Source organism: Syngnathus scovelli, chromosome 1 (assembly GCF_024217435.2).
Source record: "Syngnathus scovelli strain Florida chromosome 1, RoL_Ssco_1.2, whole genome shotgun sequence".
Classification (NCBI taxonomy): Eukaryota; Metazoa; Chordata; class Actinopteri; order Syngnathiformes; family Syngnathidae; genus Syngnathus; species Syngnathus scovelli.
In genome coordinates this window covers 16,766,444-16,781,126 of record NC_090847.1, presented here as the reverse complement: position 1 = coordinate 16,781,126, position 14,683 = coordinate 16,766,444, and the positions used below count along the sequence as shown (strand labels likewise).

Below are 14,683 nucleotides of genomic sequence, written 5' to 3'. Positions count from 1 at the left end.
CAGTTTGTTGTTTAGCCTAAGATGTAGTATGTATATAGAAGATGTCATAATGGCCCTCAGAAGAAAACTATGACTGATGCAGCCCATGACAAAAATGAGTTTGACACCCTGGCTTTATACACATAAAAATGAATGTTGGAAAGCTTTTTCTAAAAAATTACATATTTTTGTTCATCTATCTAGACTAGGGCCAAATAGTGACAGGGAGAAGAATTAAATGCTCCGTCATTAGATGGCAGAGGATAAAATAACTTTTGTATGCACCTGTTGCCATTCACATATTAGAATGTGTCTTAGTGTTCTGCCAGTATCAGCCTTGTGTTCAATTAACCAGCCCCAAATTACACACTCATTAAGTTTATTATTGAGCATGTTGAGCTGTATAACGTTAACCGCCTTCAGATTTCTCTCCAATGCCCAGATTGGGTTCTTGAAGAACCCCCCCAATCCTGGGCACGCACATTCCAACAATTCCCCCCCCCCCCCCCACCCCCCACCCCCGTTTAACCAGCTGAAGTCACGCAGTATACAGAATGCATTGATCAACCTTTAAAATTTGAGAAACCTTGAGACATTGCATTCCTGTGTTTCATTTTTTGTGATCCATATCTGATCATGTTCTGCATTTGACTTCCCTAGATTAATCTATTGGAACATGAATTATATTTTATAATTGCAAAGTGCAATGTTTTAATTGATTTTTCTCACCGGGGATTGCTAGAACGTTGATTAGATTCGTTATACGCAAGTATTGTTAAAATATGACCAAAAAGAGATGCCTGTGAATCTTCACTCTATTCTGTTCAATTTACAGCTATTTGCATACGGGCTGTCATTGGCTCATTAAGTCGGTTCAGCCTGTCAATGAGCGGGAGGCGGATTTGTCTCTTGAGTTATAAGCCCAACCACTTACTCCCTTCTCTGGCTTCTTCCTGGAACTTTCTTCTTGAAGCTCTCTTCTGCTCTGCATTGGTTCAGGCCCTTTTTATGACCTTCCCTATGGGGTGGGAGCCAAAACTTCGCCCCTTTGTTCATACAGAGACTATAGCTGATTTCAATATGAGACTCAGCTGCCACGTACCCTTTTCTTTTTGGCTGTGTGCCAGCTCTGGTCCACGCATCCCGTTGCGTTCAAAATAAGGTAGCAGTTCTTGTATGTACTAAGGCAGCGAGCGTGAGCTCACGTCGGTTCCTGCCCGACTCCACCATGGTGGACGTAGTGTTCCAGAATCTTTTACAGGCCAAACCAGGCCAAACACTGCAAAAGCCAGGTGTGCATCAGAGCACCCTCTGACCACGTGCTGTGCAGAACCAGCCTTTTTAAATTTTTCCATTTTCCATTTGTTTCTTCTTATATGGCCTGGCTTACAGCAAAGACACTTCTGAATGGCCTCAGAGAAGAACACAATCAGTGAGTGCAATTTATCATTGTACAAACACTGGTGCTTAGATTTGGGGAACAGGAGTTAAATTGGTTCACCTTTTCGCACATTAACACTAGTTCATGCCTGGACCGCTATTGTTTACCTTGTCTATCTGATGACATTTGATTTTGTTGCTGTTTTTTCTTTGTAGTTGAATTATTCTGTTAATGTACTCATTATGATTTCCATGTAGATTTAGACAATAAATGTCCACATGATTAAATGGCATTGGGTGTGTGTGTGTGTGTGCGCGTGTGTGTGTGTGTCTGTCTGTCTAAACCAAAATTAGGGACCTGTAGGTTTTTCTAACCAAACTCATTCTATTAACTGTGGCCGCCTTTGGATCTTAGAAGTAATTCCAGGTTTTTTATTCGTTTAAGCCTTCTTAAACTATTGAGAAAAAACCGTGTTGCACCTAGTGGTGGTTGATTATACTGCTGACAGTAGATTTGCGCCACCATTAACAAAATAATTAGTCATTTAATGAACTAATTTATTTAATTGAATTCTTAATTACCCCATATTTGCTCCATTTTCGTGACATTTTTGCTAGGTGCAGTCAGATTTTTCTAAGAAAAAAGGGTCCCATGGTTCAATAAAGGTTGGGAAACATCACTCATCCATCACTTGTACAAAAACATGCAAAAGAACCACCTACAGGCTGGCTCATAAAAGTGGCTCACGCTTTTCCACCTCAGGTCAATGTTTGAACACTCCTATTTACCTATTATGAAATAATTTCTATATTTTTAATTCATTTATTTACATGCAAGGCTTTTATTTTGAATGTCTTTATTTACACAGTTTGTACATCTAGTCGTTGTATGATTAAGATATGCAAAGCAATTTTCCAATTGTGTACTTCAGGGGGCCTGACTACTTTTCATTAGGCAAACACTAACGCTCCTTCCCTGCGGTTTGCAACTTGCCCCCAAGACTTATCTTTATAACAAAAAATTTGCTTATGTTTAGTTATCTGAATATATGGCAGTTGCACCCCAGGAATTATAAACATAAAGGATGGAAAACATGGAGCACTGGGTGTCTACTAATCATTTTTAGGGTTTGGAATGAATCACTGTACAAATTACTGTTAGACTGATGTTTCATACAGGACATGCAGGGCAAAACAATCAAGTTATTAGCAAAATCGTTATTCTCGACACACTTTCAATTTGCTTTCATTATGTTTCCCATTACTTTCTTCAGTGTTAGCATTTGCCTTCCCTTCTTCTTGTATGTTTTCTGAATAGTGTTAATCACTTCACTACCACATCAACACGTTTACACATTTCTATGTAGAGTTCTATGTACATATTTTGGCTTCCACCCACAGTACTGAAACATGCATGGTAATTTTTTGCACCAAATATTGTCTCATCAAAACTGCACATGCACTCCGCCCCTTAAATATCTAGGTTCAATTATGGCTTAAACATCAGCCTGAGGTGCAGAAACACACGCTGTCATCGTGGATGAAGACGTAAGGTGACAACATTCACACACATAGACATCAATGCGTTGCGGCATGTAGATCAACTGGGACTCTTTGACCATTTTGGCACCTGTCACTTTGTTTTATTTTTCTCCTTCTTTCTCTCATTCATTATTTCAAAGCATGACCTACCATCTTTGAGTTTCCTCTCATTCTATTACATGCACTTTTTTCTCATTCATTCACTCATTCAACTCTCTAGAGTGGACTGTTTGTCCCTCTGTGTCAGACTTGCTGTTATTCGGGAATCATGTGGAAGACAATAACTTTAGAGGGCCTGCAGCCTTCAGTGTCTTTTAATGTGTAGTCATGTCTGTCAAAAGATTAAAGCCTTAGCTCTTTCAATGCGTCATGCAAGATGGTTTCCATTTGTGAGTTGATCAATTTTATACAAATCAAATACCTTTATAAAATGTGTTATTCTCTTTGTCAAAAGCATTCAACACAGAGTGGTCTTTTTTCATTGTGCATGGAGTGTGTTGCAGTCATTTTACTCAGCATATAGATGGGGAAGCTTACACTCTTTCACTTCTGATCACTGATTATGCCTTAGTTTCATGGAAAGATGTGGCAAATGTATCAAGGAAATCCTGATTTGTATTCCCCAAACTGTTTTTTTTTTTTTTAAAAAAGCAGAGAGATCCATTTATTTTCACTTTGTCATTAAAATAAATATCCTTGCCCCATTTTAGAATTACTAAATTAATCCATTACTAGTGGCTTTCATCAATCTCCACAAACTAGAGAGGAGTCTGCTAATGAGGAGCTGTGCCAGGAGCACACAGGACATGGAAGTGGCAAAGCAAAACTTTTTATCTACAAAATTACAACGGGTAATTTGTTCTTGTGCCTTCTTGTGTCTGTTGTATGCACCGCTTCGCACAGTCACAGTCTTGCTGGGAGAAAAAAAGAAAGAAAAACATTTCAATTTTGCTGTCACATACCTAAAACCTGGGGGCTAGGTTACCACAATCAGTATGGAGGGGAAGGTCGCAGGTGGATATTCAAATTATTTGCAACAGGCGGTAGTCTTGGGCAGGAGTGATCAGCTGATCAGCCAGATCGGTAGAAGCTTGACAACAATCTTGTTCATTTGAATTAGGTGTGTCAAGGAGCGACATGTCTAAAACAGGCAGGACAGCAGCTCTCTAAGACCAGGGTTATCCACTGCCAAAAAGGGTTGCCTAACGGCAATCTGGCATGCCTCCAGATGGCACAACGCCTATGGGCACAGATGGAACAGCGACCTCTTGCTCCTATATTGTGTTGATACCCATTGGTGACCATAAACACAGCGGACAAGGAGGTGAAGGAATTGTAGGAATATTCAACCAATGGAAGATGTAGGCTCCAGGCAGTCCAACAGCACCTGGAAATTTTATTTCTACTTGTCTAAACATAAGAATTTGAAATATACTATGTCTGATAGACACCTAAGGGCTGACTCCAGGTCGTGATTAGTGATCTCTGATGGTATACCTGGGATGTGAACTGGTGGAAACGGTCAGACATGATGTCAAAGGGGATGCCATTCAGCTGCAGGATGTGGTTGACAAGGATATCCACAGTCTCAAGGGCAGAGAGAAAGTTTGGGCAGTGGAATGGAATTAACCCTCCTGGAGAATCAACGTGACTGACTGTGTTTCTATCACAGAAAGGCAGATCACGCAGGTGGAACCATGAACGCCTTGGGATGGGTAAAGTTATCAGGAGACCCATGGGGCAATATGAGAGACTTCCCTCAGAAGCAGATCAGGTAGGCTGCGACAAACTGCCACCACAAGCATTGTTGCCTGAACTGGAGAGTTCAATTCACCCCATGATGGCAACCCAACTTGGAGGAGTGTCCCTGTTGGAGGACTTCAGAGCAGACAAAATGTGGGATGAAGAGACGATTCTAGGATCAGAGCCAGGATGTGGTTGTTGTGCCTCCAGAACCGCCCTCTCGATGTCCTTCACAGCCACTGTGATGAAGCGGGAAGAGTTAGGGATGTTCTCATTATCTTGCTTTTTTGGCGAGCTATCACGTATGTGAGAGAGAGCATAGGGCTTAACATTGTGAGAGTCTGGCTGACAAGACAGGGATAAATTAAAGCACCTCAAGACCAAGACTTTAGACTTTTGTCTCTTATTTTAAACTGGATGGATGGTTTCCTCCTACTCCAAAATCAGGAATGGTATTTTCCAGTCTGTACATTCAGCATGTCTTTCTTCATCCTTTTTGAATCAGATAGTGGCCTGCTATCTTCTGGCATTTGTGATATTTAGAAAGGATCTCTTATGCTTAAGGCCAATCAGGATGACATTTTGATGTGATTGCCTTGTCTCTAGTCCTTAACTATATTTTGATCTAACACAACTTGCAAAGTCTTTTTGATGGCATAGAATGATAAGGCATGACAAATGTCAATCAAGGGTCTACAGTACGGTCATGGTTTATATCTTATATGTTACTGTAGCGGATTTTTTCAATTTGTATTTTTATGACAAATGGCTCGATTCTTAGTTTTACAATTTTTACAACTCTAGATTGAATACGTATCAGATTTTTGCAGTACAGCCTCACTCTGAACGGACTAAGACCACCACATGTCCTGCTTTTCGTTGTCATGTAAACCAAATTTATCCTTTGTCCAGCCTCATGCAAATTTGCCATCAGTTCAGCTTTTTCATTCTACCTAAATAAAAACATGAATACGTCCTTAGGCGTACGCTACTGTCAACTTATGTAAATGATCGGTAAATGATCGACTCAGTCGTACGTTATCACACGATTGACTGGTACACAAGCACTTCCTCATCCTTACCACCTGTCTCAAATGGGAGAGTGTGCTGGCCAGTCACGAAGAAATGTTCACTGGCTGCTACCACCTGGATTTCTGGATTGTCCTGGCACATAAGAAAATTGCTTCTGTTGGTTGATGGAAAGATTTTTTTCTTCTCTCTTATTATTTCCACCAATAGCAATCGTTATAAGAAAAACTTATCATTTGCTTTATTTGCCCTCATACCCGTCTTGCTTGTCTATTTGGCACTCAATATACAATAGCCTATCACTCAGTATGTTGAGCTCAATGATTAGGCTCCGCCCAATATTTTTTATGTCTTTTATTCTAATTAAATTCACTGACAATATATTTTAGTTGTGTAATGCCTGGTCCTATGAACCTTTGACATATTTGATCACACAAATAAAGGGAAGATGTTAAAATTAGTCTTGTCCTGCAGAGGTACCTTATCCCTTAAGCTGTCAAAAGTTATTGTCAATCATTGTCTCACATAACCATGTGACTTGTCCCACATTTTTACAGTATGGAGGTGATCACACTAGAACGAAGAAGTAGCCAACTTTACGTAAATGAAAAACGACAAACGTCACCATACTGCACCGTGGCAACAGTCAAGGGGGGATGATGGAAAGGAAACTGAAGCAGTGGGAGGAAAATGAGGTTTTTGATTTAATATTTGGGGTTGAAATACACATAAATATCTAAGGCAATTTATTCATTCTGCAGTTATGAAGAAGTGAACATGAATTCATCAGTCATACATCAGTCTTAGGGGGTGGTTATCTTGCCTCTTGCTGTTCACTGAAAATGATCTCACTGTGCCTAAGGGCTCAGGTAACAAACAAGCACACCTCACCTGTTTTCTGGATTTAGTCACGTGATGTTTGCAAGCTCAGCCCAAAGGAATCATGAGGTCATTTTCAGCCGACAACATATGGCAAAATGTCTGCCCGCTGAAATGGATAAAAATGATGGAATTCATATTCTGTAAACGCAATAATAGTCTGAATACTGTGTTAAGACTAGTGGGAGCGCATAGAACATATTGCAAGGACAACTTTTGACTTGACTTCCGGTTTTAAAGTTTTATTTAAGATTTCACACAAATGTAAGTCACCATTTAGTAATAACAATGTTTCGACATTTAAGAAAAATAAACATTTGGCAATGACCATTTCAGTAGCCTAATCTAAACCCAACAGTAAATGCTTTTCACTTGTTGAACACAAAAGTAATCTACAGACGGACAGAAACTAATTAATCTAAAATTTACAATCGAAAATGTTTCACAACAATGTGGCAATCTGATTTGAGTAAGTAATTAAAATCCTGAATGAATTTTCCCCTGCCCTGTTCATTAGCCTACAAAATAATAAATATGCTAATAATGTTAATATTGTATTTGTTATGGGTTTACAGCCTTGGAATTAGATTAAATTCTAGAAAACATCTCTAGGCAAGTACACTACCGTTCAAAATTTGGAGTCACTCAGAAATGTCCTTACTTTTAATGTAAAATTGGTACTTTTCAATGAGGATAACATTCAACTAATCAGGAATACACTCTGTACATTGTTAATGAGTTAAATGACTATTCTAGCAGCAAACATCTGGTTTTTAATTCAATATCTATATGGGCCCATTTCAAGCGACTATCCCTTCAGTGTTCTAATGGTCCATTGCCTTTGCTAACAGTGTTACAAGGCTAATGCATGATTAGAAAACCCTTGAAAACCCTTGTGCAATTATGTTAGTTTTCATGGAAAACACTAAATTGTCTGGGTGACCCTAAACTTTTAAACAGCAGTGTCAATTTACAGAATTTGAATGTGGTATTGCAGACGGCTGATATTAACCTAGGTAGTGGTTTATGTCTTGGTTGGACTGCGACTTCTCACTTGCATATATTGTAGGCGACAAGGTCTGTGTTGCCCGGATGTGTGTGTCAGTGATCGATGGACTACAGATGGTCTGGGCTCCCTCTAATTATGCTGCGATGCTGGAGGAAGTCCTGCACAGAGGTCACGCAGGACATGCATGCATGCACACAGACATGCCCACGTATACCCTCGTTTTAAGATCCAAAGAAATGCATTGATAAAGCAATATTTCCTCTATTTTTTCCCCACCGCAAAAAAAAAAGTTAAACGCATCATCGCCATATCTTAATGTTTAATGAATATTATGCAAAAGTGCTAATGACAACTTTAGAATAACAAATGCTCACTGCACTGTGCAAGGTGCACTGATTGTTTGAATGCTACTGCTAAGTATTTTTTTCATGCATTAGAGAGAACATGTTTTCTGGTTTACAATGAAATCAACTGTGAAATGATGGTACCATACATCATACCCTCTCAACTCAGCCATATTAAATCAAATCATAATCCCTCTGAATCCAACCCAATTGTTCTACTTATCACCTTCAGTATATTGAGGTACGTATGAAATCATATTTTATTGGAGAGATGCACACCCTTAATATAGTGCAGTGTATAAGTATAGAGACTCTCCTGGCGAAACCTACACCAGCAGCCACTGTCTGTTGTGATGGAGACACCACTTAAATATTTTCTCACAGAATTAAACATAGTGTGCTCTGATATTTATTTGCATTGTTTTATGTATGTCTTCAGTTTGATTAACTTGGGCAAAATGTCAAAGAGGACAAAAGTATTGGCAGATTCCGCAAGTTCTCCCAAAAACTTTGGGCCCTCAGAGGCTCTGGACTGAGTGGATTTGATTTTTTTGCCTGAAATTTAATAATTGTTGATTTTGTCTGTCTTTTGTTGTTGATCTCCCTCATGTCCGTTTGTGTCTCAATAGATCATTTAATTACCCCCCCCCCCCCCCCTCCCTCCCTCAAGTCTGATTTAAAACCTCAACAGAAGACACATCCTCCACACTCTTTATGAGCTGATATGCTTTAATCTTCTCGATTAAAGGCTGTGTGGTCTCACGGTGAAAACATTTCCCCTGTCATGTTCCGGCTGCCCAGACACATGATCCCTCTAGTGACAGATGCAATACTGAGCCCACACTTTTTTTTTGTCACATGTAGTTATCGACAGTAGTTTCCTCAGTACTAAAATACACTATAGTGATTTAAATGAATGTGATTCAATTGTTTTAAATTCTGGTGAGAAACAGCTTTATCTTTACATTCCTCTGGTATACTAGAATCTAGATGTACGATATAGTGGAGAATATAATTGCCACTCGACTTGCATGCTCTAGGCTAATTACCTTGTTTGCATTATTTGTTTACTGTTGGCATAGGGCTTCAAAACAGGATTGGTTGCCAGAGGCGTCCTGTTGTGCAAAGCAGAGATTACATGATTATTTCAATAAAACAATAAAACTGAGCAGTGAGATAAAAGACGCTTGAAGTGACAAATAGGTAGATAGAAACGTGTGCAAAAGTATATACGTATATGGGTCTTTCCATCCTTAACAGTTCATTTTAAGGTGTTTGTGATTAAAAAAAAGTTTTCTCAAAGTATTAACATTAGACAGGCAAGCAAAATAAAACCAAATCATTTATTGGTTCCTCTTGAGTAATATGAGCATGTTATTATATGCAATTACCGTATTTTCCGCACTATAAGGCGCACCTAAAAACCTCCAATTTTCTCAAAAGCCGACAGTGCACCTTACAATCAGGTGCGCCTTATACATATATGGACCAATATTGAGCCACTACAGCAGGTGTGTCCAAAGTCCGGCCCGCGGGCCAAATGTATGTATCTTATATATGGACAAAGTTTTAAAATGGGCCATTCATTGACGGTGCGCCTTATAATCCGGTGCACCTTATAGTGCGGAAAATACGGTATGTTCAGAAGTGTTAACCCAATCACAGGCTTGTGACAGATCATTCAGCTGCTGAAAACACCTATTCTAATGTATAACTCGCATGGTGACGCCTTACTGTTACCATTGTGCTCCTAAAAGAGTAAAAAGATAGCATATATGTATGTGTAAAGTCGGGAATTCAAGAAGGATTTCACATAATCCTGAAAACATTGGTCATGCTCTCAGTGTTTTGTCATCCTTCTATTCAGTTATGTCCCTCTTCCTGTTTCTTCATGAATGGTGAAATAATTGTATTGTATCACCAGCCGGCTTAACACAAGATCATAACATGCTTGTGCGATATATGTGGGAGGTATGAAAGACTCAATGTGCCCAAATGATATTCTGTTCTCAAATAGGGCCCTGATGACAGCTACAGTGTATTATTATGCTCAGCTACAGCCATAGGGCCCTTTTTCTGGTGCTGCAGACGCCTAAGCGCCCAGTAAAAAAATGAGTGCAAATTCATTTTCATTCAGAGGCAGGTAGAACTTGTGATTTTGTTGGACCATTTTGCGCCAATCCGGGCACTCTGGCGTACAGAGCTGCCACTCCACCAACGCACCTGAGTGTGATGTGATTTTATTCAGAAATATTATACCAGTATGAAACAGTCCCTCTGAATCATTGCAAAAACTAAATTCCTTGAACGTATTGTAATAATTATTATCGAAATAATGTTCGCTATGTACACGCTGGGGCCTATTTTTCCTCTGGCTTTAGGGATGCTGCCATGAAGAAGGTCCTATTTCTGTGGATGGGGTTCCTCTCCGTCTGCTTGGGTCGGGATTGCCCCTGTGGCCAGGTCCCTACGGCTGGAGGAAGTACTTGGCTTCTGGTGCGGGCGCCCTCCTCTTGAGAATGTTTGTCCTCATTTTGGTCCTCTGTGCTCAGTCATATATCTCAGCTTGGGTGTGGGAAAATTAACAGTGTATATTTCGGGGAGGCGGAGGAGTCAGACTGATGTTGTGGCGAAGATGTAACTCCGCCCCTGGTTTAGTCCTTTGTCCACATGAGAAAGGGTTATTTCATGAAGTAGACAAAAAATGTGAGGGAAATATATCACGAAATGACGGTTTTTACACTTTTGGCAGCATTTACATCTATGGAAAGCTTATTGTACATGTACATGATCTTATCTGGGCAAGCTGAATTCTTTAACCCCCACTCATAATGATAAAACCGCTTGGGATCTCAATCCCTGCCATTAAATAACAGCAGACCATCTGCGATATTTTCCAGTGTATTCTCAGCCATCATTTCTGTGAATTTATTTTTCAGAGCTTCCCCTCATCTTCTTGTGTGGCTTTTGTTCCACAACCCTGCAGGCATTCAATCAAAGATATATCTGATTATATGTACAGATTTATTTAACTATAGAGGCTACTTAATGTCAATGGCACAAGGGCACATATTCAATTACAAAAATAAACTTTTCAAAGGGTATCCATTTGTCTGTCTCTCAAAAATGATAACCTCTTGTTCAAGTGTCTTTGACAGGAATAATGTTCATGTTATACTGCAGTTCTCTCCTGAGCAATGCATGCAGTATCGAAATATAAGAATATGAATCATCTTTATTGGCCAAGGTAATCTGTCTCCAATAGTTGGAGCTCCTCCAGTCCTGCTATAAACAGGGAAACCGGGGACAGTTGTAACACGGGTCAGTTGAAATTCTTGCAATTGGTTCAATCAGGAACAAGTTTGAAATACCCTTTTTGTTCTCACTCTCAAAAGGAACAAATCTCCTAGGTTGTTCTTTAAAAAATATGTCGCATACTTGCCATGTTATTTAAAAATACAGTGTGGCTACTAGCGCTGTCTCCTGTTTTAATTCTCCACGAAAACTTTTAGCTTACCCACAACAATTGAGCTCTGTTAGGTCCTGTGGCAGATTAAATCCAGTGGGAGAGAAATTGAGAGAACACGGCCAAAGATGCCCTGTTAGTTGTTTTCATCCAACAAGGGGAAAATCCACTAACAAGTGCAAGGGACTGGATAAATTTTGGTTTACTGTGTTATTTACGGGGCTACCTTCTAAAATAAGAGTGAAAATAAGTAAAGTCTTAATGTTGTTATTGTTTGTTAAAACTCATAAACTATCTACTATCTGTTTATATCGGCTGTTATTTTCTCTGCTTCTGCTTTAACGACTTCTATATTCTCATAAAGGCCAAATAGCAATAAACAACAAAAAATAGCTTTTCATCAGTTCACATAGTTTTTTTCTCAAGTCTGTTCACATATGGAGGAAAGCTTATTGTTTTGGTGCAATTTCCCCACAGGAATCATTTAAGTTTAGTTTCAGCGAACAACAAATACCTGCGGTTACCAATGGTAAACTCATTGTGACCCGCTGTTCTTCCCTGACAGTTTTAGGCTGACAGCAGGGATGTCAAAGGTCTGTTAATAGCTTGACTTCCAGCTGCTGAAGTTCATCCCACATGTCATCTCCTTCTCACAGAAGTGAAATAGTAGAGTCATTAAAGGGCATGACTCACTTTTATGGCAAAGACATGCACCATTCCAAGATATTTACTGCTTATGTTGATCATATCATTGATTTATACCAATTTCCACCATGTTTAAAAAGCAAAAATATACACAGTGAAATATTAAATGGGTACATAAATGAGATGCATATTTGCAGAATTTCTTTCAAGCAAAATAAAGTTCATCCATCACTCTACTGTATTTTCCATCCAGTACATCTTTCAGCTGGAGCCTATTTGAGCGTGATAAACAATTAGGAAGGTAAACTTGGTTTAATCACTCCAAAAAAAACCTAACCAGAGGTTTTCTTTCAAACACACCAACGGATGAAGTGAATTCGCTTTTCACAGAAACTGTGAAATAGTAATGACTAAAGAAATCCACACCATGTTTCTTTGCTTGTCTGCACAAATGATATCAAAGTTGGCAAAATGCCTCTGCAAGGTGTTCATTTATATATATATTTAATAACATATTTATCGTTTGAATGAGCTCCTGCCATTTGAGACTTGTGACAGTCACACACTGTTAACTATCGATCGAGCCAATCCATTAGTGGACCATCGTCTGTCGCAGCAATTCACACTACAATAGCTGCAAAAAATTTCAGCGGTGTTAAAGGTGCTCGTGTCCTCGCGCGCCAATGGACAAAACAGTCTGCAATGTCAGCCACTTTTACTCTCCTCATTTCCTGTGATCTGACCTTGTGATTTTTTTTAGTTCTGGCCCTACCTTGACTGAAAAGGTTCTAATACAGTACAGTGTGTTGTCTAACCTGTACTACACTTTTTAAGTTTCCCCCCAAATGAGAGGTTGTATACTCCCCAAATGCTAATAACACATATATGCATATACATGTATATAATTTCACGTATATACAGTTATTTTCACATTTGGGCTTGAGTTGACTTTTAAACCAAAAAGACCAAGGCTGCTATACCATGTTCCTTCGTTGAGAAGAGCGTGCTCTGCAACTCCGCAGAGCACAAGTACGATGGAACATTGGCTAATAACTACTATGTTAAAGGTTTATTAATTTTTAAGATGTAATGGCTTGAGTTCCGCAGTGCATTTCAGCAAATGGTACCATCCTAGTGAAATAATGTGACATTCAATCCTTGTTCTTCTTCTTTTTCTTTGTTGTTGTCAATGTTGTCTTCTTCTCTCTTCTTTTAAAACCACAAAAAGGAAGCACTGCCACTGGAAGTTGTCACAGTAACTTTCTCTTTGAAGATTAACATCAACAAGCACTTAAAATGCACTTAATGCATTTTAAAGGTGTGGGATTACAGTTACGGTAAAATGTTTTAAGACAAACTTCAATTTAGTAATTTGCCAATGTCTCATTGTCCTTGTCCTGCGTTTGGCAATTATTTTTACTATCTGGATTAATGGCCCGACTGACTGACTGAATTGGAGATTTAAATAACATTCTGAGTGTTGAAAAAAACTGCCGCATGTTTTTGTGCCGTTGCAGGCCTCACTCACAGACACAAACAATTGAAAGTGGAAGGTGTTCTCCAAGTCCCAAATTTAGAGATCTGTAATTTCTCAGGAGAACTTTACATCATCCTCTTGCCTGACATTAGCAAATCACTTTCTTTATGTGCCATGTTATCATTGGCTTTTAAATATGTGCCCTCTTGCACGTCTGCAAAAATATCAAATATCAAGGCTATCCCTCTAATGCACATGCAAGCTAAATTTGCACTGAGGGATAAATTGTGATGTGTAGGCTAGGGGGTCACCTCCCCAGTATGAATAGTTAGCATGGTCTTGCTTTTCTTCTCTTGTTTGCAAAATTTACTGGGTTTATGTCTTAAATTTCCGTTAAATTTCCATTGAGATGTTCCACACATAAAGCTACAGGCTCACTTGCTTTTATATGTGAGAGTCATAGCGATAGATAGATGAAAACATACATAGATAACAGCTAAATATAGTTCATATCTTATGGGTCAACAGGAGAGTTTTTTTTTTTACTGTCTGGTTTAAAGGCAAGAGTAGATAAATCCATAGCATATAGTAACATGATTCAAAAACGTTTTCAAGATTCCAAAAGAGGTTAACGACAGATGCTGGAGGCATAAAATAGCACAGTCTGGTTACACAAGTGCACTGTTGCTAAGTGGTTGTGCAGGCGAGATGGAAAAAAAAAATCAGAGAGTTGGATCAAAAGACAAATTGTAATTTTTCCTCTCTTTCAGATCTCTGTTTGTGTGTATGGGGCCTTATCCACACATAGGAAACCAGTGTGGGCTGTAAACACTCTGGGCTATTCCGGCTTTCCTCTTGTGTCGGTCCTGTAAGCGTGTGTGAGGATGTGGGTGTGCGCAATGATTTGTATGAGAGAGTATGTGTTGTGGTGTGGGCGTTTGCCAGCGTGGGGGTGTGAATAGGTCTTTTCTAAAGGAGGGGGAAAATAAAAGATCAGGAGAATGTTAGTCACAGGAAAAGACACATTGGCTTCACTAACCAGAATTTTAGACATTTTACGATCCAGTGAGGATATTTGTTGTCTTATTCCTTGTCACCGGCTACGTTTACATGGACAACATTTCTTTAATCCAATCCGAGTATAGATTAAAATTAGGATTAAATGTACACTAAAAATATTGATCCCATTA

At 39.2% G+C, this 14,683-nt stretch overlaps 1 long non-coding RNA gene across 1 annotated transcript; it reads left to right on the top strand.

The window, feature by feature from the left end:
• Nucleotides 1–940: 940 nt before the first annotated feature.
• On the top strand, nucleotides 941–11,378 carry LOC137840722 (uncharacterized). Its single transcript, XR_011087659.1, has 3 exons — nucleotides 941–1,271; nucleotides 1,372–1,411; nucleotides 10,287–11,378. It is a non-coding gene; the product is annotated as an uncharacterized lncRNA (long non-coding RNA).
• The last annotated feature ends 3,305 nt before the right edge of the window (nucleotides 11,379–14,683 follow it).